Below are 27,865 nucleotides of genomic sequence, written 5' to 3'. Positions count from 1 at the left end.
TAAATTGTTGGAAATGAATATGGCTCAGATCCATTTAAGCACAGCAGCAAGCAACAATGACATTAAGACATTAAATAATGCTCTATTGATCCTTTGTCCAGATCATCACTACTAACTTTGGTAATATCCTCACTACACTGATTGCTTTTGTTGCTATTATAGCTGCTGCCCTGCATATCTGGGTGTTTCTGCATGTGGTCATAGGATGATCCGATGTATCACACATCACAAATATATTAATTTTATACAATTCTGATGGCGAACAAAATGGTGGTATTGATGCTGCCTTGGATGGTTTCTGCTCTGCCCTTGAGTGGTTTCCCATTATTACTACAGTATAGATAGCTTTGTTATCATTCATCGTTAACATGACGGGAAGGCAAGAAGAAAGTCAAGTGTCAGTTGTGGGAGGAAAGTCAAGAGTCAGTTGTGGGACTGAGACTGCCTTAGTCTGCATGTGGGCTGTTTCTCTTACTGTGTTCCATTTGCCATGACATATTACTTTTGAAAATATTTTCTCACCCTGGCTTTTGAATGCACTGCTTTACATACATGGTCCTCTATTTTGTAGCCTTGGTTTTTTTTTTTTTTTTTGCTAACCTATTTTGTCACTTTTATCTGTACTGTGACTGTGCTTAATTAATAAACACTATAATAAAGTTGAAATTGGAGATAATTTATTTGCATGTAGTCTTTCAAGAGATAACATTATTCTAAGATATGAAGACATTTTGCAAAGGTATCAAGGGGTTCTAATTTAATGGCGCAACAAATCCATGAGGATATTAGCTACTGATGTTTTTTTTTTTTTTTTGTAATGAAACAGTTTTGCATTAAATTTGCATTTTATGTGTTGTGGGATGGGATTTCATAGTTTTACTACAGCACAATAGAGTATCCCTAACAAATATAAGATTTTGTTGTTAAAGAGAGAATTTTAATTTGTTGATCTTAGTGGCCAAGTTAATTTCTGTATGAATCACAGTTAGTAAAGTAGGACATTTATTTGGCTTGAACAGAATATTGGGAGTTATTTTGCTTTGCCAAAGAATTAAGTAATTATGTAGTTATAGCTTCTTTGGAAATTTTGCAGCAATATTTGGAGCGTCCAGTTCGATTCTCAGCTAGACCGTCTTCTGCGTGGAGATATGCGTGAATGGGCATACCTTCATTGAAAGGTGTGCATCAGGGCTGGTAACTCGGCACGTAAAAATCAACTACCAATCATTAGCGGACTAGAGTTCCTCTGTGGCGACCCCTAACCGGGAAAAGCCAAAAGATACAAACAAAGTGTACATTTATTCCAATTTGTATGATTCTTTTTAATACTGGATAATATTGGAGAAGAATAAAACAGAGTGGGGATTATAAAGGTTGAGCCATCTACTTTCATTGCTTGTACTAGGTATGATTTGTACTTGTATAGCATTCCAATTTTTTGTTGTTTTTTACTATTATGTAATATATGTGCTGTTTGAATGTTATCTAAGATTAAATTAGTAGTTTTATGTGGGATAATTGTTCTATACCTACAGTATTGAGCGAAGTTACTTTAAAATCTGTGTGGAGTGTTTTGTAGTGGTCAGAGCCAGATAGTGTTAATTTGTATTTTTTAGTTTTTAAAATAAGATTAAATGGTGCAATTCATTTCTTCTGCATTATGAAGTGCTTGCTAAGCAATGAGTTACAGCAGAGTATTATAATTTTGTCTCAGTAGATAACTGTAGAAACACCTACATATCAGCTACTTTGTTGTGCATGCAATCTATAAATGTATTAATTTATTAAACAGAGGGCCAAGTAAAGATGCTTGTGAGACTGTTAAAAATGAAGTGTATGCATTTTTCCACAGTACATGTTTGGTTATACCTCTAAGGTAGCTGCAGAACCAGGATATAGTGTCACTGCCAATGCCTAGAGTTGTTAATCTTGTTAGCAGCAACTGGTACAATACAGTATTGAAAGATACGTTTATGAAGAGACACTCTACAATATTATCCTGGTTCCTGTTGTGTTTACTCCTTTCTGTCTATGCAGGACCACATGATAACCAATGTCTTGTTCTGGATGTATGGCTTCAGAGATGGTTCTGGACTTATTTACAGAAAATGTGATAGGCAGAAGAAATGGTTTCTAATTGCAATGGCAAAGACAGAAACCAATGTATACATATACCAGAAATGCAATTCTTATGTCACTAGTTCATACCAAAAAAGGTAGAATAAAAAAAAAGGGTTACACAAGGCCCCTCACCCTCCTCCAGATTTATCCACTAAAACTAGGCCTCATCCCCAAGGAAGTGAAACAAGGAAGTGCATACTCTGCTAGTATACAGAGACCATCGAGGTTGAGGTGACATCTGATTCTCTAGTTTCAGTTGTATAAGCAGTGTGTATTTTAATCCCTTCTATTTAACCACACAAATATTATGCACATTTTTACTCATTCTATAGTGCATTTATAGGCTAAGCAATAAGTCTTAGAAAGTGGCTTGTTTTGTTTAAAAAGTGTATTATATGCTACAATGACAGCTTTACAGATGCATAGATTATATGCCAAGAATTAAAATTAAATGTCTGGTTAGTAAATGTTATACAATGGGATAATTGGATATTCCTATTCCTTATAGCCATGTGATTTCCCTGAATGCTAATGCTGTTTCCAAAACAATTGCTGATATCATTTTCTGTAGCAGCTTAAGAAAATACTGATGAAAATAGTCATTTTAGTGACTGACGTACTAGACACCACTGCAGCAGATAAATACTATTAAATGATATTCTTATTGGGTTGTAAATTTATCAAGTATGTCATTTTAAATGCTATTTTGCAGATATTCATGTTGCAGTTGGTCAGGGTTTAAAAATGTCATAAGTGATCTACTTTGCTAGTTAAAAGCAATGTTGCAAAATGAACACAGTCTGTTAAATGCTGTTTGTCTAGTTAAAGAAATGTGTTATATAATGTTTTGTCTGGGACACAACTGAGGCTATAGCTTGAGAAAGATGACACCACATCATGACGTCATGTTAGCATGAACAATAAAATATCTCCATAAAATACTAAACAGACAGTGCTGCACCTTTTATTTACTATAATTGTGACAAAAGTAGGCTATACATATGTTGAACTGAGTGCCATTTGTTTGGTTGATCACTGCTTTGGTTGACAGCTTGAAGTGAGGGATTGTTTGTTCAAATATCGGTTTTACTAAACAGACATTTCGTCAGATGTTTGCTTTGTCAAAAAAGGTAAGTGGGATGCATGCTAACTGTGTGTGTGTGTATGCACACATGTAGTGAATGTCTGAGCTGCCTTGTGTAGTGGTAGTGTTACGGGAAAGGCTTTTTTTAAGTCCAATTCAGGTTACGATATATCAGTAAAATGGAGTAGGGGAGCGAGATTAATCTTTTTGAAATCTATATTTCAAAGGGCCACTTAGTTTATTATCATGTGAATTTTAAAAAATATATGAGGAAACCATTAATCTTAGTGCAGCATTATGTGTGCAATTGTTTACAGCCTACTGGTAGAATTAACTTGTAGACTCCTATGTTTAATTTGGAGGTTTTAAATATTTCACACATTTGAATTACACATTTATGGTGTTGCTCAGAATAATTTGTTCATCTGACTAACCCTTGTCATCCTCATGAATTATTTTGTAATATAATAGAAAGATTAGGACACTGCATATTTCTTTGAATGATACATTTTAGTATATTCAAAATATATAATTTTTCAAAATCACATTTTAAAAAACATTCAGTATCCATGTCACATATTTTATAAAGTTTCATTTTCCCTGAGTTTCATCTCAAATAATTCCATTAACCTTTTAATTCTGGAAATTCTAGCACAGATATACTAAAGTGAGATAATTTAAAATCCAGATTGGATTAGCAAACGTTGAAGCATTGTGATGATGTATGTCAAAACAGTTCTAGATGGTACCATGAAGTCAGATGGCCACTGAGTGGTCATTACTCTTCTTTTACAGTCTTTAATATGGCACAATACTAAGTCTGGCCCACTCTAACTACTGCACAAGCATTATGCGAGATATGTCGTGTTGTCTATAACGTAAGAAAACATAAATTACAATAATTAAAGCTTTACTGGAGCAGTGAATAGTCACATTTATTGGCTGCAAAAAAGAAAAGACAACAAGATAAATATTTAACAAGTATATAGTTTCTGAAGAAGTAAAGATGGAATTTTTCTTCTGATGTAATGGTAACTCAATAGTTTTAGACATAAAAAAGAAACAAAAGGCTAGCAGTTCATCTAAGAGAGTTATACGCATACAATGCTAGTGAGTTTCATTCTGTAGTCCTGGGTATGATTCTCTCAGGCTGCCAAGGATAGTGTCCCAGTGATGCAGAAAGATTAGAAGACTATAGATTTTACTCCCACATCAGGTGATAGGATTACTGTTTATGTTTGGGGGCATCTAAGGAATATTTATCAGTACAACTCACTGCCCCCCATAAGGCAGATTTTTCATCTTTCAGTTCAAAGTCTTTTAGGGACTCAGCTATGGCATGCACTTAAGTTAACAACAGTATCCTCTGGGATTCAATGCAGCATAATGCAGAATAAAAATATACAATAAAGATTATTCAGCCAGTTGTGTTAAATGTGAATAGTGCTTAACAAATCCTGAGAGATGCAGCACAATGCGAAACAAAAGTCTTCTTCTTCTTTCGGCCTTTTCTCAGTTAGGGGTCACCACAGCGGATCACCTGTCTGCTCATGATTGGTAGTGGAGTTTTTACGGTAAATGTGAATAGTGCTAAGCAAATTCTGGGTGATGCACACAGACAAATTATAAGAGACTGAGGTCTGATTCTCAGAAGAGGAAGTATACTGTCATAAGTATATCTTTATTTTATTTCCCCTGCAGCAGGTATAGCTGGACCAATGCATTTTTAGGAGAAATAGAAAGCTATCTCCTCTCTCCCCTATTCAGTAACCCAATTGTCTGAATAATCTTTATTGTATATCTTATCAGGAATCAGAATTGTTAACTGCAGTCCAAAGATATAGAAAGTTCAGAGGCAAAAGGAGGAGGTGAAGAAAGAAAAATGCAACAATCTGCTAAGAGAAGATGATGAAGATCATCCAATCATATGAAAAACAAAACAAGTGCAACAGTCTGGAACAATGGAGCATAGCAGTCAGCTGAGATTTGTGGACTAGAGTACAGAAATTAGCAATCAGCTGGCATCTGTCCAAGCTGGAAGTGTCCTTCCTTCTTAGTTTGGTATATATTGCAGTTGAAATATAATGTTGAAAGTTTAGAAAAATCTACTGAGAGTTTCTTTGAATCTTTGTGCCAACAGGAAATACGCAGATTAAGAGAATAGGTAGAACCAAAGGTAGGTCATATGACACCTCTGAGTAGTTTCTCAAACTGTGCTTCCTCAACCAGAGGACCAGAAAGTAGGGGGGAAACAAAACAAAACAAAGAAACCTCTCTTCAAAGCTGAGAAAAAAAACCTTTCCTGCACTCTAATGTACTCCCACATTATCAGCACTTACTGACTGTGCCCCATAATAGATTGCATCCATAGTAGCGTCCCCTTTACCCAACACCACTTACAGCTCTGAGAATGGGGCACAGACAGGAAATTACTATAAAGATCTTTGTGCTTCATTTAGATATTGTGGGTGTAAGGGAGCCTAGAGGAGAGATAATCTTAGGTTTCCCATGCAAACCTCTACCTGTTAGAGTGCCTGATCAAGGGGTTGAGGGTATCAGGCTTAATTTAGCAGAGGATCAAGGAGGTAGCTAACTCTAAGTGGCAGATAAAATATATTGTGACTCACATCCTATACTTATTTAAGGAGAGATTTTGGAAAGGAGAATACACTGATGTTTTGACTTACTTAATGTTGATGGGGTACACAAGAGTGAAGACTGGGATCTACATGAGGATGAGGATCTTACGACACTACTGGAAGCTCTGAATACCACACTAGATTTTGGGGCACACTTTTTGGGGATAATTGTGTGCTGGGACATGTTTGTGTAATGGTCATTACACTGGAGAGGAAGCTGGACCAGACCCTTGCTGTAGTTTCCTATTTTTTCTCATCATGTGGGAAACACAAAGGACACTTGGGGGGGGGAGCTTGGCTAACCAAAAGTTCAGGAAATTAATGGCATTAAATAAGATTCTCTGGTGAGTGGCTAGACATCCCAACAGCTGGCTGGGAATTTATGATTGATAAGACCTATTGTAACTGGATGGCTTGTCATCCTTTGCATATCTGTTCTCACTGCATGAAGCAGCATCCAGCAATCAAGTCCTTTAAAAATAAAGGGAACAGTGTTTTTTTTTTCAACAACTTGAAGTCCCGCTAAGGTGGAGGAAGAAAATAAGGAAGGTAAACAGGCTATGTAGTGGGCTCACGAGACGGGGAGAAGAAGTAGAACAGATATCCAGTGGAACAGCAGAAATAAACTGCTGAAAAGTTAAACATACAAAAATAAAGACAAGTTGTGCCTCTGCAAAGTGATCTCCTGTAATATATTGCTTGTGACCTGTTTACCAAAATCAATCTATAGTAGGAATCCAAAGCTATCAGTATACACGGTCACTGCTTTATTCCCCCCAAACTTTGAAGAAATGTAATTTTCTGCAAGTAGTATTTACCAAAACCACTGCTTAACAGAGATCAGAAACTGACATGACAGATATACATGCTCACAGAAAATACATTATTTTTACAAGACCTTATAATATCTGTGAGACTAAAAGGTATACATATGGTTGGGCTGTCACATCAGCATTTGACAATATGACCAATTCACCTAGAGGCAAGGTGGCTATCCCTGAATGTGAAACATATCAAGAATATTGAGTCTAAACTAAGCACCATCTCCACCCTGTGAGTAAACATATCAATCCCTACATACATTTAAATATAAAGAGATACTAAAGACTACACCCACAGAAAGCTCAACTGTATCTGAAAAAAAAATTCAATAAAACCAGAACTTCATCTCAAACATATAGGGCTAGATTCCAAAATAGTTGCTGTCAATATTGCTGTCTGCCCTGATTCTAAAGGACTTGCTCTCAGATTAAGTGACTTTCTTTGGTTTAAGGCCTATCTATAAACAGGCTTACTATGGGTACCAGATCACAAAACACCTGCGCTCAGCCTATTCTCAGTGTAAGTGGTCATTTACACTGAGAGTAAGTCTTTTGGAATCCGGAGCACAATGTATTACACAGTCATCTCACTGACAGAGTAAAGCAAACATACAGAGTCACCATTCCATGGTAAAGGGGAAAGTTTATAGAAAGAAAATATCTCGGGTTAACAAGCCAGACTCAAAAGCATATAAGAGAGAGGTGACATTTCATGCAATTGTAGCATCTTGCATATATAAAAACTGTAGGAATGGCAAATGGTATGTCTTAGGGCTTGTTGTACTTATAGAACTAATCTAATAAAATCTGACCTCGTGTCTGTGAGAATCAAGTGTATTACCTCTCAAAAAAGTCATCTTTACAGCATTTATTTTGCAAATGGTCACATAGTTTTCACATTCTTAAAATATATGAGGAAACTATTGATCTGTATGCAGCATTATATATGCAGTTGTTTAAGGCCTACTGGCAAAATTAAGTTGTGGACTCCTAAATTTAGTTTGGAGTTTTTAAAAAGCCAAGTTTGAAGGGTAAAACTTAGCTAGGCTTGTAAGGGACCTAAGGTCATTAACCTAGTAACTTCCTATGATATCCTATAATCCTATATTTAAATTACAAACTTATAGTTGTTGCATAGAGGAGTATATCTGAATAAACCCTGCCAACCTTATGAATTATTTTACAATATAATAGAAAGATTATAACAGTACATGTTTGTCTGAATGGTGCATTTTAGTATTTTCAGACTATAATTTCCAAGTCACATTTTAATAAACCTCTCAGTAACCATTGCACATATTTTGTAGATTTTCTGTTTCCCTGAGGCTCAAGCTTTCATTGGTTTAACATATTTTTTTTTTAATTTGAGTCATCTCAAATAATTCAATTAACTTTTTAGTTCTGGAATTTCTAACACAGACGCATAACTTAGAGAATTATTTTCTGTGATCCAACCTTAGACTGCTTTCAGTAATTTAATATCTTCATTTTTGCATTTACGTACCATAGTCTTCACACTTGGATATCACATTTATATTTGTCCGCTCCTTTACAAATTTAGAAATGTATTTCTTTATTTAGAATGCATGGCCATAATTTTAAAGACACTGCAGAAATCCACCCAGCATTATTAAGTATAGTTTTCTGTCCACTCCAAAACAATACTCTGGGCCAATATTTGCTGAATTGCAAAAGTTACTACTGTGTGAAAGAGGAGTTATTAATAAAGTTAAACAAATTGCATTAAACTTTGTGAGTTATTCAGTTATTCAGTCCAAGATCAATAAATACATTGTGGAAATACAAGAGCTGCATAAACACTTTGTGGACATCTTTTCATTCAGTTCTGCGGCATGTCCTCCTTAACTAAAACTGTAATTAACCAACATAGAAATACTTGTAGGTGCAAAAATAATGAAAACATGCAAAATAGAACAATAACTGCCCTGTACCTAACTAAAGTCCTAGACCACTGGGTAGACTTTAATGTCTAAGTGAACAGAGTAGTAAATATTTAAACAGACCAAGCAACAGAAGGTATTTGCAGTGTAACCCAGTAGTATTCAGTCATTCAGTCCAACAGTTCTAAATGCAGCACAGTACAAACTACATGAACATCTTGTTATACAGACTCATAGTGAGTCCTCCATTGTTAAACATAATTAAATGCTACATAAATACATGCAATCACTGTAATAGTAAAACTCTAAAAAAGAGCATAACAATAATCATATACCTGTGCAAAGATAAACGGCTAGACTGCAACAGGTTAAGTGAGCAGTATAACAGATATTTAAACAGATCAAGTAACAGGGGATTTATGCAATAAAACCCAGTAGAACAAAATGAATAAATGTGAGTATGGTGGATTGTGTGTGTGTGTGTGTGTGTGTGTGTGTGTGCTATGCACCCCTGTTTCATTTTGATAACCATCCTCAGTGCCCCATGTCCAGTGCCAGGTTTACAGGTCCCTGCTATTCTATCCATAAACTTAACTGATTATGACAAAAATGACTGGATCCTGTTTTGGTGTTGTCCTCCATCTGCTGAGTCTTTTTTTTTTTTATCTTAAGGCCTACCCTTAGTTCCTGCTCCCTCACACTAGCTGAAGGGGGTGGACATGCAATGGAAGGTTGCAGCATCTTATCCCTGCCTCTGTGGAAGCTCAGCCATGCTCCCACACATTCTTCTCTTGGACTATGCTCTCGTTTGCACAAACCCTAGCCTTGACCAGGGAAGTCATGGGGAATGCCCACAAAATTACCTCACATCTCTCTCTGCTTCTACATCAGTCATCCAAGCCGCTAAATGAACCCCAGTCACCAGGGCCATAGCCACGCCTTTATCCCTCTATGCCACAGCAATGGCCAAATGTAAGGATAATGCTGAAGAAAATACTTAACTATGTGGTAGTTTACTGAAACATAAACAAAGGGAAATGATTTAAAGTGTGCAAGCAAAATAATTGATTGATAGACCCACCATATTTTCTGCCAACAATTTCACCCTTTAACACAGCTTATTACAGGGCTGAATCACATCAGCTTTTTACCAGCATATTGAGTCTTAACTCAATTAATGGGTTGCAATCATAATTCTCAACCTCAGAGTGTGAAATCAGGGCCAAACTAGTGAAAATCTGATACATCAGGTCTAAATAACAGACAACAAATCAGTATAATATTTGAAGACTGTTCATGATTTCTCTGATCTCCAGTAGAAATATGGAACACACACAAACATGCATGACAGCATACTTACATACATACACATTTAAACACAATAATGTGTGTCCAAGATTTTTGTTTAATATGGAATCACCTTGATAAATGAATTATGGTTTCATCAATATAATTTATTTAAAGAAATTCTGTATCCTTTAGCTAATCACAGAATATGCCATATTCCATACTCCACTCTGAATATTTGAATCCTAAAAACAAGTCTGGTTAACTGAAGTATTTTTTCCATTACTGAGTACTTTTTTATCTTTATTCTACATTTCTAGATTATAGGATGTGGACTTTTGGGAATATTTCAACACATTCTTGAGCTCACAGTAGTTTTTCTTGCTGGTAAGCAGAGACAATTATTCTTAGTCTTAACATCAGTCAAATATAACTGTAATGATATATGAAATGGAGAATGTCTACCACTCAGTATCTAAATTCTGTTAGTGGCAGCAGATTTCCATATAGGCAAGTCAATTGGCAATATCCAGAGTGACACTCCTCTCATCTCAAAATTAAAGAACAAAAATGCCTTTTTCTAACTGTAGAAAAGAGATTATACTAGTTTCTTGCTACATATAAAAAACAAACTACAAGAAAGAGTCAGCAAAACTACAGTCATCACTGTGTAATACCTTAAACATCCTGCAGTGGAGGCACATAGGTTTTATGCAAATGACCCCTTAAAGACATATGAGTGTTTCACCTACACTGCTTAACTTTTCTGTCATTACTGGTGTATTCAGACCAATAAAGTCAAACCACACTAGCTGTTGAAATGTCATGCTATGTCTTTTTTCTGAGTTCATCAGTACACGTATGTCCTTAAGGGGACATTTGCATATATCCCATGAGTCTCCAGAAAAGGAGATTTAAGGCGGAAGACTTTGCTGGGTCTTTCTTGTATGTTTTACTAAATAGTTTGTCTGAGTTACCTTTCACTCTTTGGTTTGGATGTTATGTAAGATACTAAGCAATCACGCTAATGCTATGGACGTCCGGAGTATGGTTAAGTTCAATGTTTCTAAGGTATGGCCAAACAATCCACTTATGCTGTAGAAAGAGGCAAAATATGTCATGTCTAAACCTAGTGGAGTTTAACTTTATTGGTCTGAATTCCCCAATAAAGAAGTAAAACGTCTTGGACATTCAGAAGCCATGTAGCTGAAACACTGGTATGTCCTTAAGGGGATATTTGCATATATCCCATGGGCCTCCACTACAGGAAGTTTAGGTTTATAACTTTTTTGGGTTTTTCTTGAAGTTTCTTACTTCACTTGGAAACATTGCAAATAACCAAGTGCATTTATTTAAGGAGCCATGATATCAGCCTTGGCACTTTAAAATGAATGCTGTTACAACCCAATGAACAATTCTTCTGAGGTACAAGTCTCACCCCCCCCACTACAAGTTTGCACCCAAGGAAGCTGCCCCTTTCACTTTTTCCTGCCTACAGTACTGCAGGCTTGTACAGTAATGGAAGATAACAGATGAGAGGAGAAAATTACATCATCAAAAGATGAAAAAAGTATTTAACTAAGTGCACTGGTGGGGGTGAAGTGGGGAGGTAGGTAAAAAAATCACAAAAGGACAAATATGCAGGGCTCTTATCTGATCAAGAGTACTATTCTGCCTGCCTCTGATACTCCTGGTATGCTCTACAGGACTCCTGCCAAAGTCACTAGTGACCAGACCACCATGACTCTAAAGTTCATTTAAAAATAATCATATACAACATTAATTGTAAGGATTCTCTATCTAGGAGCACCTCAGGGTTTAATGCTAGGTCCCATACTCTTTTTTCTCTTCATAAATGATATTATCACTATAATTCCTACAACCTTAATTCATTTGTGTGCAGAAGGCATCCTCCTTCACTCATCAGACCCAAATTCCCAAATAACTATCAATCCTGTGTAGCTGGATCACAATGAATAAAATATCAGACTTAATATCTCCAGACAGAAATAATTCCATTTTGTACTCACCAGACACTTGGCAATTGCCAGACAATAAAATTAAAGATCTCAACATCAACAAAATGCAATAGCAAATTTACAAATATATGGGCTTAATGCAATAACAAACCTTTTCATTCACTCCACATGGAGACTATGTTAGCATTTAACTAAACTTACTACACAATCTCAGATAATCGGGTCTATATTATCACAGCGAAAAACCCTATGCGCGAATACCGAAACATCGACCCCTATAAAGCGAACCGCGAAAATCCCGAAAGCACTAAACCACAAAAAAAAAATATTGAACTGTCATAGTAGGCCAACCCCACCACCCGCTACATACTACCTACCCAAATAAAATAAATAAACCACATACATACACTAACCAAACCCTACTTCTAACCTAAACTAAAGCACCAAAACCCTACCTCCAACACTACACAAAACTCCACAAACCCAACTATCTATGCACTATCCTTAATCCCCCCCCCCAACCCTAAGGTCCATAACTACTGCACACATCCCCTACAGACATGCACCTAAACAAAATAAATAATACACATACATACACTTAAAATAACCCTACACCTAACACTACACTAACTCTTACATACATTACCTATCTATGCACTTACATTAACCCAGATCCTAACACTAAAGTCCTATCTATTGCACACTTACCTTACGGAGCTATACCACAGACGGGCCAACCAAAACAAATCAACATTTCGAAATTTGCGGTTTTGAACGTTCGGGGTTTACGTACTTTGCGCAATACGGTTCAACATCTTCATATTCACCTAAAGGGATTTTCAATCGTGTAATAGGGACCCCAGATAATTTTGCCACAAAATTGATCTCTCTATCTCTTGAGTTGAGTATGCCCTCCCACTACTACTATTAAGCTCAGGTATTAACACTAAAATAATACAAACTACTCTAAATTTAATTTGTAGGTTTATTAAGCTTGTCATACAAAATATGCACTACTGTGCTGGGTTCATTAACCTCACCTTACAAAATGTACACTACTGTACTGTGTTCATTAAACTCACTACACAAAATGTATACTACTGTACTGGGTCCATTAACCTCACCTCACATCACAAAATGTATATTATCGCACTGCGTTCATTAGTCTTACGTCACAAAATGTACACTACTAGACTGGGCTCATTAACATCATATCACAAAATCTACACTACCATTCTACCCTTCAAAAAGCTAACTGGTTGCCACTGACAGCCAGGGACAGCTTTTCACAATTGTGTTTAAACTTCATAACCAATACTGCCCTTTTCTCTCAAATAAACTGAACATAATTCCACCCCCACTACCACAAGGTTGGTAAACACCTTTTACCTTACATAAACACCAATGTGGACAAGTTATAGAGAAAAGAACTTTACCAAAGTTGCAAGAGCATACTAGAATTATCTCCAACAAGAAATAAGAAAAGAAACTAAAAAAAAAACAGTAAACATAAGACAGGAACCTGCCTTCAAGACTGCATAAATATATAACTGTTGCTTCTGCTCTAGTTTCTTAAAAACTTTGGACACCAATTAATAAAAGCAACATCAGATGGAATCAAAAATATCCTTACAAATGTATAAATATTTCACAAAACTTAAAAAAAATAACCATGATTTTTATCACAATGCTGCCTTATAATCTTATCTTTTTTCTTTTCTTCACTGTCATCATCTTATCAGTTACAACTTACTTGCAGCTCTTGTTTCCAAATTGTATTTATTTTAATTATTTACTTATAAAACACCAGCTTCTATACACTGACAAACAGCCAGACTAAGGAAGAAGGGCTCTGCAATGCACACACACAGCCACAGACATATGCACAAACGCAGGCACACACATGCATGTGTGTGCACGTATACACATATACAAACACACAATTACAGTCAGTCGACTGGACTATGGGGGACTTCAAAATAGAGTAGTAAATACTGTACTCTGTGGTAAATTGCATATTGAAGACTAATGCAGTACAAATTGGGAAGCTAGATTTATTTAAAGATTTGAAACATACAATGGAAAGTTCTAACACCTTTCGGCCACCTAACCTGGACCGAAACACTAAAGGCGGAGGCATGTCCATATTCATTAAGGATATCCACACCTCCAGGCTAGCTGCTCAGCATAATGCATCCGAGATTATCCAAGTGCAACTAACTCTGGGCAAGACCTCATTCCAGATTGTAGCTTGCTACAGATCCCCCACCATGCCCCAGGATTCCCACTCCTCATTTCTTGATACACTGGAAAATATTAGAGTAAAACCTGACATGCTAATAATGGGCGATTTCAACTACCCCACCATTAACTGGGAAAACTACTCATGTACCAACTTTTGTGTTCAATGTTTTCTGGAATTCATAAATTCTAATGCCTTGGATCAACGTATCCACACCCCCACCAGGGGCAGCAATATCCTAGACCTGGTCATTACCAACATGGGCAACCGGTGTTCCACAACAGAGGTCAATTCCTCATTGGTCAGATTCGACCACAAGCTAATCACCCTAGAAATCTACATCCCACCCCCACCCCCCATTAGGGAAACCACCATAAAAAAATTCTCCAAAGCCAACTTCACGCTTCTTAAGACAGAAGTGGCAAACTTCATGACACCCATGCTGATGGACAATAGAGGTACAACTGCTGAATCCTATACATGTGCACTTTATAAGCACTTACATTAGTGCATGGATCATGCAATCCCTAACAGAACCAAGATGCTATCCTCCAAAAAAAGGAAGCCAATCTGGGGGTCCCCTGCCATAAACAAACTCTACAACAGAAGAAAGAAACTGCTGCAAAAAAGAGTAAAATCCAATGATTGGAGGAACTCCCTGGTCAGCCTCAGTAAGAAGCTGAGATCTCTCATAAAATCCTCCAAAGCTAGTTACAAAAACAAAATTGCCACTGATTCTAAAGACAACCACAAAGCATTCTATAGCTATGTCAAGAATCTCAATGGCAACAATCAGATCTGCTCTGAGTTACAGCACAATGGCACTAAATATACAGAACCAACTGATATTGCCAACATCCTGGCAGATAGGTTCAGTGCTAACTTTACCCCCCTCTCATCTCCTAAAGGGACCATCTCTATAACAGAAGAATTCAAAGTTCCTGTAATCACGGCTGCACAGGTAAAAAACACACTCTCCAAAGCCAAGAACACAGCATCCATGGGACCTGACAACATCCCAGACTGTGTTCTACACGAACTACAGAATGAACTGACACCCCACCTAAGTACCATGTTCAATCATAGCCTCGCCTCAAGCTTTGTGCCCACTGAATGGCACACAGCAATGGTTATACTACTCCACAAAGGGGGAGCCACCATGGACCCTGGGAACTACCGCCCCATTAGCCTGACGGGCCTGGTCTGCAAGGCTATGGAACGTATATCATCATGGAACTTATAAACAATGACACTGGTAATTTCCAAACTCTGGACCCTATCCATTTCAGGTTTGTAAAAGGCAGATCATGTCTCTTAAACCTGATAGACTTCTTTGAAGCGGTCACCAAAACCGTAGATGAGGGTAAGGTGGTTCACACAGCCTATCTAGATCTTGCCAAGGCTTTCGGCACCATCCCCCACTCTGGAATTAGAGATAAACTCACTAAACTAGGTACAAATCCCTATGTCACAAGATGGGTTGCCAACTGGCTCACTGACAGAGCCCACACTGTAAAAGTAGCAGACTCCAAATCCAACTTTAGACCAGTGACAAGTGGCATACCACAGGGTTCAGTCCTGGGTCCTCTCCTGTTTGGTATCTACTTCTCTGAAGTACAGGCTAACACAGAAGGTCTTTGGCTAATGAAGTTCACAGATGACTGCAAACTAGAAGCCATAATCAAAACTCCTAATGATGTGGAAATCCTACAAAAGGGCCTCACTGAGACAGATGCCTGGTGTCAAAGCCATGGCCTCAAGCTCAATGCCAAAAAGTGTATTGTCATCCCTTTTTGTAAAAACTCTGTATCTATTTAACTACCACATAGGCGGTAGTCTACTTAACACCAAAAGGGTGATAAGAGACCTTGGGACACAGGTGGACAATAGTCTCTCCTTTGATAATCACATCGCCACAGTAGTCAGGAAATCCTTCTATATGGCACACCTCATCACAAAAGGTTTCTCATCCAGGAAAAAAGAGGTCATTGTTCCCCTCTACTCGTCACTCATTAGACCCATTATAGAGTACAATGCGCCTTTTGGTACGTACCTCACAAGACATCTACAACAACTGGAAAGGCCACAGAAATACCTCACAAAGAGGATTACCAGCCTCAAACAGATGCCCTATGCAGACTGTCTGAAAAAACTCCAGCTTTACTCCATTGCATATCGCCTACTCAGAGGCAATCTCTGCCTAACATACAAGGCTATGTGAAGCCCAGAGCTGTTGGACATGCTCCACTTAAAGAAATCCCAGTCCCTCTGAGCTACACATGCTAGGGACCTAATTCTTGTCACCACAATAAACAGAACATGCTGGAGGGATAGATTCCTGTCCCAGAGACTTCCCATACTCTGGAACAAACTACCTATCTATATCAAACAAAGCTCCTCATTAGCACTCTTCAAGAAAAATCTTGATGATTGGATGGGAGATAGGAAATTCACCCCGGGGATCACTTCTGTGGCTCTGCTCGACAGGAGCACAGGAAAATAATTTTCTTGGATGGCGAAAGCCAGGGTACAGTTTTGACTAGGGCCAATAGCCTAGTACCTACCTATGAACCTATGAACAAATTCAGACATAAGAGACATGCATGACAACTCTTTTACTGTTTCTGTATCACAGCAGGGAGCAACAGGCTTGGTACAACCATCAAAGCCTCCACACATATACCATCTGTCTCTCCTCCATCTCCAAGACTGTAGCAGCATGGAAAAAAATGTACTTATATGAATTTCATCCAGTTCTGATATTTTGTACAGCATGGCAGCAGATAACAGGCAGGCTGATGCTAAACATTTTTTTCTTTATCTGTGTAATGCATTCCAGTTGGGAGGGTGAGCAGGTAGAGGGAGAAAGACCAGTATGCATCACTCAGTATTTAAATATTATAAAACAATTAAACAAAAGTTAGAAAGAGGAGAGGTAAGAATACTTCTGCAAAAGCAGGTGGCATTCTAAAAGCAATAACAACAAAGTAATGGAATATGGTACTACCAATGCCATCTCTTACACATCAAAGTTAAAAATGCATGAGTTAATGCAGGTGTTGGTAGGCTGGCCAGATACAACAGGCAACAGCAGTAGTCTAATTAGTAGTAATTTTTAAGTTATTTGCATAAAATCCAAAGCTATTTTTTTAGCTCAATTACTGGAATGTAATCATGGGATTAAGCAATCATCAGTAACTCAGAGAATAGAGGCTGAACTTATTTTTTTTTTAGTATTGGCATGATACTTCCACCCACCCACCCATTTAGTATAGGGCCCTCTGGAAGTGCTCAGGAAGCATCGTTGTAGATCTGGCTCTGTCTAATAGTACCTGCAGACTACAGTAATATAATGTTTGTAATGAAATGGCTTGTCATAAGTGTAATGCCTAGCTGACTAACATACTCTAAGCAGGCTGATGACAGTTTTAAGTTCAGTGATACATCCCTCGGATCTTCTGACAAACAATGTTTTTGGATTACCATTAAGGCGCTGGTTGGATTCATGTTGATCTAAAAAGAACTTCATCTTTGACTTATGAAAGCACACACACATATATTCCTACATACATACATACATATATACATACATACACACACACACACACACACACACACACACACACACACACACACACACACACACACACACACACACAGACACACACACACACACACACACACACACACATAGACATAGGGTTTATATCAGATCATCGAACTGTGATGAGTCCGAATACCAAAACATCAAACTGCAAACTACGAAATGTAAAAACTCAGAAAACCCAAAACTACGAAAAATGGAACTCCGAAAAGCAACGGTCGGCCAGCTTCCCACCCGTATGATAGCGTAACAACACAGTAACACTTAACACTATTACTAATGTGGGGGGCTTCACCCCCCACACCCCCCATACACCCCCTACTTAAATATATCAACTCCGAGATCGCACCACAGTGGAGACTTCATGCATATGCATGCTTGGGCCAACTATAACCATTTGGAGTTTTGAACTTCGGAGTTTTGAGTGTTCGGCATTATTCCGTTTCGGAGTTTGTAGTTCATTGTTTTGGTATTCGAACTTATCACAGTTTGACATAATGATATAAACCCTACATATATACATACATACACACACACACACACACACACACACACACACACACACACACACACACACACACACACACATACTCCTACCCTAAGGCCACACAACAGTGGAGAAAAGAAGAAACTCCACTGTCACTAAAAAGTGTTTTTAGCAGAATTTCATTGGTCTATTGGTAGCCAAAGAAATGGTTGTCAATAGATTGACTGCATCCCCACTGGTCAGTGGTTACCATGGACATCAGTCTGCACACTTAAGCATTGAATTGCAACTGCAACTGGTAAGACTGTAGGTGTACAATAGTACTCACATGAACATCATAATATACACACTTGCACATACATTGTCACTGCCTGTGAAGCAAAAATTCTTCTGTCCAGTCTGTGACAAAGGAAGATACTGCCAACACAACTATCTGGAATTCTGTAAATAATTATATCTCATTTGTGAATATCAACATGAGTCATATAAGTTGTTTGTGTTACAAATGCATTAGAGCTCTGTGTCATATAAGATGGTTTGTACAGACTTGTGCTGAAGAGTTATTTTACAGAGTGCTGTTTGAAATGTATCCACAGTGTACCCTACTGGAATAGAACAGAAATGTAAATGCACTATTGCAACTGTTTAAATGCATATATTTTAACAGGGGGAAACTGGAATACAGAAGGTTAACTTGTAAAACTAGAAAAATAGCTGAAATGAAATTACTTTATGGCTGGGGCTAAAAAAGATATTATCTTTCAGTTTCAGTGCAGCAACAGACACAATGTCTGTGCTGAGAAGTTTTTTGTATTGTCTTGTAAGTGTTTTATTGTTTTATGACTTCCAGGATCTGCAAGGTTCTGACAAAAAGCACTTATGTATGTACTTTCACAGGTAGATGCTAAATACTGCTAGCTTTCAGCAGTGTGGGTTTTTCCTGAGATAGAGTAAGATGACAAGAAATTATGTCATTCTGCAAGCTATTCCAGCAGTAATATTTGAGGTATTAATTTAAGACATATCTGATAGAGACTGAGCATTCTGTATTCTGTCTTTGACCTGACAACATAAAGATCCATTCACCACACATCTGCCTTACTATAAGTAAGTCTAGAGAACAGTTTAATTCTCTTAGATATACATAGGAATATAGCAAAGCTTATGTTAGATAGTTTTCTTTAGTTATTTGAGACTGTCCTGTGATGTTGTTTTAAATATTTCCTGTGATTTTGAACTCCGATGTTACTGCAAATCTATACTTAGTATTGTCTTGTTCTTTTATTTATTGTTAAATATATTTAAACCTTTCAAAACTGCGGTGGTGGTGCTGTGGTAGCGTTGTCGCCTCACAGTAAGATGTTGTCCTGTTCGATTCTCAACTAAAGCGTCTTCTGCGTGGAGACATGCGTGAATGCGCGTACCTTCGTTGAAGGTTGTGCGTCAGGCCTGGCAAGTCGGTACGTAAAAATCTACTGCCAATCATTAGCAGACTGGAGTTCCGCTGTGGCGACCACTAACCGGGAAAAGCTGAAAGATACAACAACAACAACATTGTGGCTGGTCTGTCTAGACATATTTAAGCTCTGACAGTACATGCATATTTGTTTGTTGACACAGGGTAGGCCACTCCTGATAACATTCCTCTTGGTCAAACTATCATTTGCATTAAAAGTAACAATACACAGTAAGATTGGACACCCTTTGTTAAGGGCCTTAAAGTAATTGATAAAGAGTTGGCAGGTGGAAGTAATAAATACCTTATAGTCTGGGCAAAAGGGGGCATAGCTAGTAAACCTGTGCCAGCCTTTCCCAGGGCTGTGTGTGTGTGTGTGTGTGTGTGTGTGTGTGTGTGTGTGTGTGTGTGTGTGTGTGTGTGCGTGTGTGTGTGTGTGTGTGCGTGCGTGTGTGTGTGTGTGTGTGTGTGTGTGTGTGTGTGTGTGTGTGTGTGTGTGTGTATGTGTGTGTGTGTGTGTGTGTGTGTGTGTGTGTGTGTGTGTGTGTGTGTGTGTGTGTGTGTGTGTGTGTGTGTGTGTGTGTGTGTGTAAATCAAACCTCCAAGAGTGTGTGTGTCACCTACTTGAGCAGGGACATGAATCACTGCTTGGACAGGGAGAGTGTAGGAGGACTTAGCTTGGCCAATCATATGAGATCCCAACTCTATAGCTGTGCCAATGTTGAGTCTTATTGGGGTTCTGGAGAAAGAGAAACAAATCAGCCCCAGACTTGACTGTGGTCTCTGTGTGCTCTTAAGGGAAATTGCACTTGATGGAGAGGGCTGCATCTGGAAATACTGCTTGTGTACCTGTCATCCTCCCATTGTACATCCCCTACTCTGCTAGTGGTGAGGACTGAGGCTCCTTGATTACTGGTCCAGTGGTGGGGCATCACATTTACTGGCTGGCAGTGGTGGGATCACCACATCACATATTGGGATTCAGGGGTGTAGATATTGAATTCCTGTAACCTGTAAACAGTGATCACTAAAGAAGGTGTTTATACTCTCAGTCAGCCACACAGTGAATATTCAGAGTTTCATATCACAATAATTTTATTTATTTTTTGTTAGCTTAGTTAATCAGGGAGAGCAGGCAAGGATGTCAGCAGAGGAGTATGGCAAGCTGACAAGGAGCCATTTGGTTGAGATGTGCCAAGCCAAAGGACTGGGGCATGCCAACCTTACTAAAGCAGAAATTATTGCAGCCTTAGTCACAGCTGCATCACAAACCAGCAACCAGGGGGATAACCAGACTGGCCTCGGGGATGTACAACTCTCAGAAAATGGACAGTTCAACTTTTCCACAGAGGACTTAAAATTCCATCGGGAGTTAAAGAGACTTGAACTGGAGGCCAAACATTTGGAACTAGAATCAACAGAGAGACTGAGACATCTGAAGGCTGAAGAAAATGAGAAACTGAGACATCTGGAAGCTGAGGTCATAGAGAGACAGAGGCAACATAATAAAGAGATGCTGACTCTTCACCAGGGTCATGGAGGTAATGGAAAAGGGAGTAACCAAACCGCAGAAGCAACAAAGGTCAGTAAATGTCTTCCACAATTTACAGAGGGTGATAATTTTGATAGTTTTATTCATATGTTTGAAAGAGTATGTAAACAGTATAATGTTGACCAAGGACTCTGGGTACAGTTCCTGGCCCCCTTACTCCATGGTAAAGCTGTAACTGCTATTTCTAAACTGTCCGATACTGCATGCTTAAATTACAATACTGTTAAAAATTGTTTATTAGAGTGTTTTAAGTTAACACCTGAAGCTTATAGAAAAACGATTCATAAGCATAGGTGCAAGGCAGATGAAAGTGTGTGTGTGAATATATTGCTGAGTTAAGGACTTATTTTCATAGATGGATGAGTGGGTGTCACGTCACCACTTTTGAAGGGCTGGCAGACCTTTTGGTGAGGGAACAAGCATTTACTACTTTACCTAAGGACATGAGAATCTGGTTAGTAGATAGGAATGTAACACAGCAGATAAGGTGGGGGAAAAGAGACACCTATACCTAGCAAGCAGGGCATTACTGCACAGGAAATAGATACGCATTGCTCCTCCTGGGTCTAAGGGAACTCATGGTGGGCAGCCTAAACTGCCCCAACAGTGCCCACCAATAGCAGGACAAGCCACTAGTTCAGCTACATGGCCAGGATCCAGGGTTAAATTTTTTAAATGTAACCAGTGGGGCCATGTAGCATATAGATATCCATGGAGGCAAGGTGGGGAACAAAAGGTGGGAGAGCCAGTAAGTGTCTAGCAGTAAGCTGTCTGCAGACAACAGGGGTACCAAACTACCAAAAGAAGTTATATCCTATCTTATTAGATGGGAAACAGGACACTGCTAAAAAAGAAATAGCTTCTGACTTAACCATTGTGAAGCCTGCAATGGTTAAAGAGGAGCACTGCTTGCTTGGGCAGTCTACTCGAGTCAGAGCTTTAGGAGGGACCCCATTCCAAATACCTTTGGCTAGGGTTTACCTTGACTGGGAGGGTGGAAAAGGAAAAAAGCAAGTAGATGTGTTTGAGGATATTCCTGCAGATGTCCTAATAGGGAATGAATTTCGTAATGCAGCACCTTGTGTGCATGCAGTTACATGCAGTTAGGCTTGGAGACAAATATGTGGGTCTAGTATCCTGAGGGGACCAAGACAGACCACACACTTGCAGTCAGGATTGGTGAAGTGGCTACTTCAGGGAAGGAGCTACCCAGTAGCAGTGAAATGGAAGGTGAGTCACAGCTGCTTCTGGGTACGGGTGTTCTCTTGGACAGAGTGACTGGAATGCCAGAGGTGAGTAGTAATGCCCAGGCAGACAATGAGGCACCGCTGTCAGAGAATGCCATACTTCTTGTGGAAGGGGAGTTGGGAAGGGTTGCAAAGAGAGAGTTGAGACAGGCTCAGCTCTCAGACCCTACCTTGCAGGGTTTGATGGAGGTAGCCAGAGAGGCATCTTATTCTCAAGGAAAGGGGAAATGTGTATACTGGGACAAACAGTTAGTGTATAGAGAGTGGAGGGAGGGCTAGAGGGTGAGAGAATACAGCAGTTGGTAGTAACCAGAGCCTATCATCTGGCACTTCTAGCCATAACCCATGACATTCACTTTGGGGCTCATATGGGCATACAGCATACCAAGATATGTATTATGCAGAACTTTTATTGGCCTGGGATTTTCAGAGATGTAACAGGGTACTGCAAGACCTGTGAGCAGTGCCAAAAGGTAGGCAAGGCAGGAGATAAGGTCAAAGCTCCTTTGATGCCTTTGCCTGTGATTGAGGAGCAATTTTAAAGGGTAGCTATGGATATTATGGGAAAAATTATATCCTAGTGGTAGTAGGTTATGCTACCAGATACCCTGAAGCATTGGCTCTGTCCTCCACTGAGGCAGAAAAGGTAGCAAATGTTTTGTTAGAAATTTGCAGCAGGGTAGGTTTCCCAATAGAAATACTGACTGACAGAGGTGACAATTTCATGTCAGACCTGCTGGGTTGACTGTAGGAGTGCTGTGGGGTGAAGCACCTAAAGACCACCCTCTACCACCCCCAGACTAATGGTCTGGTTGAGTGGTTAAATTCTAAACTAAAGACCATGCTACAGGCATTTGCAGACCGGTTTCAGACAGAGAGGTGCCCCAGGAATCCACAGATTTTTCACCCTTTGAGTTGGTCTATGGGCATAGGGTGAGGGGATGTCTAGATATGATTTGTGATGAGTGGGAGGGTGTGTCTGAATCCCACAAGCAGTTTGTTGTGGCATATGTCCTAAACCTCAGGACAGGGATCAGGGAACTCATGGTCTTGGCCAAGGAGAACCTGGCAGAAGCTCAACAGCAGAAAAAGGTCTGGGATGACAGGAATGCTCAAGCTAGAGAGTATGCTGTAGGGCAGCAGGTTATCATTCTCTTTCTGTCAGACACAACAAGCTACGGGCAGCTTGAAAGGGATCCTTCAAAGTGGTAAGGAAGGCCAGTCATGTTAACTACATGGTAAAACTGCTAGGCAGGAGGCAGGGGCACAAATTGTACCACGTTAACATGATAAAACCTTACCATGATAGAGAGGACCCTGTGCTGAGTATTTGAAGTGGATAGCAGGAGGAATCTGAGAGGGACATGTTGAATGATCTTCTCAGTGAGGCTCGAACTGAAACCTCAGAGGAAGGGGTAGGAATGTCCTAGCAGCTATCCCCTACCCAGGCTCTAGAAATCCGAGCAGTGTTAATGGAGGTTGGGGGGAGTATGTTCACTGGGAAACCAGGGTGCACCCACCTGGTGTAGCACCATGTGGATACAGGATCCGAAAGGCCTATTAAGCAGGCCCCTTGTAGGGTGCCTGAGAGAGTCAAACAGGCTCTGAGGAAGGAGATACAGGAAATGTTGGAACTAGGGCAATCCAGGAGTCCAGCAGTCCCTGGGCCTCCCCAGTAGTACTGGTACCAAAGACCAGGTTCTGTGTGGACAACAGGAAACTAAATAGTCACACAGAATCAGATGCTTACCCAATGCCTAGGACAGATGAAGCCCTAGAAAAAGCTGGGTGGGGCTAAGTATCTTACCACTATTGAGCTTACCAAAGGTGACTGGCAAGTGCCCTTGACTCTCAACGCTAGAGAGAGTTCAGCCTTTGTCATTCCTTTCGGCTTGTGTGAGTTCACAAAGATGTCCTTTGGGATGAAAAATGCCCCAGTGACTTTCCAGGGGCTGGTAGATCATATCCTAGCAGGAGGAGGATATTTTGCCCTTGCTTACCTGGATGATATTGCCATCTACAGCCATTCCTGGTAAGGGCACCTTCAGCATATCTGGGAGATGCTGGGCAGACTACAGAGGGCAGGATTGACCATTAAGGCCAGTAAGTGTCAGGTGCGTATGGCAGAGGTCTTCTACCTGGGACATAAAGTAGGGAGTGGGATCATGCCAGAACCTGCCAAAGTGGAAGCCATTCAAGCATGGCCTTCCCCTGTTACCAAAAAGCAGCTGAGGGCATTCTTAGGGACAGCAGGGTACTACAGAAAGTTTGTCCCCAATCATAGTACCATAGCTGCTCCCCTTAAAGACCTGACAAGGAAAAACAGGCCAGATAAGTTAGTGTGGACCCCAGCAATTGAGCAGGCATTCCAGAAGCTTAAAGGAGCTTTGGGTGGACCCTCTGTGTTAGCCAATCCAAATTACATCAAAAAATTTGTTGTGCAGGTGATGCTTCAAACCATGGGGTGGGGGATGTGCTCAGCCAGGTTTGCTCAGAGGGAGAAGAGCACCCAGTGGTATATCTCAGCCATAGGCTCCAACCCAGGGAGGAATGCTATGCAGCTGTAGAAAAGGAATGTCTAGCCATACTGTGAACACTGCAGAAACTTTAGCCTTATCTGTATGGAAGGAAATTCACTGTAGTTTTAGACCACAATCCCTTAACAGGGCTACATTGAGCCAGCAAAATGCCAATTTATTAAGGTGGAGCCTAGGGTTGCAGGAATATGATATGACAGTGCATCACCGGAGTGAGGTTACTGCTGACATTCTGTCATTCTGAATTACTGGCTCTCTAACCTTTTGTTCCCCCACCGTGCCTTCATGGACATCTATACGCTACATGGCCCCACTGGTTACATTTAAACATTTAACTCTTGATCCTGGCCATGTACCTGAACTAGTGGCTTCCACTGCTACTGGCAGATACTGTTGGGGTGGTTTTACCCACTCACCATGGGTTCCCTTAGACCCATGAGCAGCACTGATTATCTCTTTCCTGTGCAGTGATGCCCTGCTTGCTAGGTATAGGTCTCCTTTTTTCCTCAACTCATCTGCTATGTTACATTCCCTATCTGGTAACCAGATTCTCATGTCCTCAAGCAAAGTGGTAAGGGCTTGTTCCATCAGCAAAACTTCTGCCAGCTCTTTTAAAATGGTGATGTGACACCCACTCACCCATCTATGAAAATAAGTGCTTATCTCAGCAATATATTCACACACTTTCATCTGCCTTATGCCTATGCTCATGAAACTTTTTTCTATAAGCTTCAGGTGTTAATTTAAAACACTAATAAACAATTTTTAACAGTATTGCAATTTAAGGAATCAGTATCAGACAATTTAGAAATAGCAGTTACAGCTTTACCATGGAGTAAGGAGGTCAGGAACCATACCCAGTGCCCTTGATCAACATTATACTGTTTACATACCCTTTCAAACATATGAAGAAAAAATATCAGAATTATCGCCCTCTGTAAATTGCGGAAGAAATTTACTGACCTTTGTTGCTTCTGGGGTTCGGTTACTCCCTTCACCATTACCTCCATAACCCTGAAGAGTCAGCATCTCTTTTTCATGTTGCCTCTGCCTCTGCTTGTTTTCAGCTTCCAGATGTCTCAGTTTCTCATTTTCTTCAGCCTCCAGACTTCTCAGTCTTTCTGCTGATTCTATTTCCAAACACATAGCTCACAGTTCAAGTTTCTAACTCCAGGTGGATTTTTAAGTCCTCTGTGAAAAGGTTGAAATGTCTATTTTCTGAGAGTTGTACATCCCCAAGTCCAGTCTGGTTGCCCCCCCCCCTCCCCCGTGATGCTGGCTTGTGATGCAGCTGTGACTAAGGCTGCACTCATCTCTGCTTTAATTGGGTTGGCATGCCTCAGTCCTTTGGCTTGGCACATCTCAGCCAACTGGCTCCTTGTCAGTTTGCCTTACTCTTTTGCTGACATGCTTGCCTGCTCTCCCTGACTAACTAAGCTAACAAAAACTAAATAAAATTATTGTGATATGAAACTCTGAATGTTCACTGTGTGGCTGAATGAGAGTACAAACACCTTCTTTAGTGACCACTGTATACAGGCTGCAGGAATTCAATATCCACACCACTGAATCCCAATATGTGATGTGGTGATCCCACCACTACCAGCCGATACATGTGATGCCCCACCACTGGACCAGTAATCAAGCATCCTCAATCCTCACCACTAGCACCAGTGGGGGACGTACATTGGGAGGATGACAGGTACACACACAGTATTTTCAGATGCAGCCCTCTGCATCAAGTGCAATTTCTCTTAAGAGCACACAGAGACCACAGTCAGTCTGGGGCTGATTTCTTCCTCTTTCTCCAGATCCCCAGTAAGACTCCCCACTGGCACATCTATAGAGTTGAGATCTCAGCTGAGTGGCCAAGCCAAGACCTCCAAGACTCTCCCTGTCTAACCAGTGCTTTGTGTCCCTGCCCAAGTAGCTGACACACACACACTCTTGCAAGTTTGATTTATACACATACACACACACCTGGAAAGGCTGTCACAGGTTTACTAACTATGCCTCCTTTTGCCCAGACTATAAGGTAGTTATTACTTGTCACCAGCCAACACTTTCTCTGCTGCTTTAAGGCCCTTAACAAAAGATGCCCAATCTTACTGTGTAATGTTACTCTTAATACAAATGGTAGTTTGACCAAGAGCAATGTTATTAGAAGTGGCCTACACAGTGTCACCAAATAAATATGCAAGTACTCTCAGAGATGAAATATGTCTAGACAGACCAGCCACAATGAAAGGTTTAAATATATTTGATAATAAATAATAAAAGAATAAGACAATACTAAATATATATTTACAGTAACATCAGAGTTCAAAATCACAGGAAATATTTAAAACAACATTGCAGGATAGTCTCAAATAAATCAAGAAAGAATATCTAAAATAAGCTTTGCTATATTCCTGGCTATATCAAATAGAATTACATTGTTCCCTAGATGTACTTACTCATAGCAAGGCAGATGTGTGGTGAATGGATCTTGATGTTGTCAGGTCAAAGACAGAATACATAATTCTCAGTATCTCTCAGAGACTTCTTAAATTCATATCTCAAATATTACTGTTGGGATAGCTTGCAGAATTACATCATTTCTTGTCATCTCACTCTATCCTAGGTAAATCCCCCACTGCTGATAAAGAGCAATATTTAGCATCTACCTGTGAAAATACATACATAAGGGCTTTTCCTTTTTTCAGATCCTGAAAGTCATAAAACAATTCCAAGACAATACAGAAAACTTCTCAGCACAGACATTGTGTCTGTTGCTGCACTGAAACTGAAAGATAACATCTTTTTTATGGCCCAGCCATAAAGTATTTTATTTTCAGCTATTTTTCTGAAGTTTTGTAAGTCAACCTTCTGTATTCCAGTTTCCCCCTGTTAAAATATATACATTTAA

Source organism: Protopterus annectens, chromosome 8.part1, assembly GCF_019279795.1.
Source record: "Protopterus annectens isolate FY-2018-M chromosome 8.part1, PAN1.0, whole genome shotgun sequence".
NCBI classification, from domain to species: Eukaryota; Metazoa; Chordata; order Ceratodontiformes; family Protopteridae; genus Protopterus; species Protopterus annectens.
Note: the sequence above shows the minus strand (reverse complement) of the source record.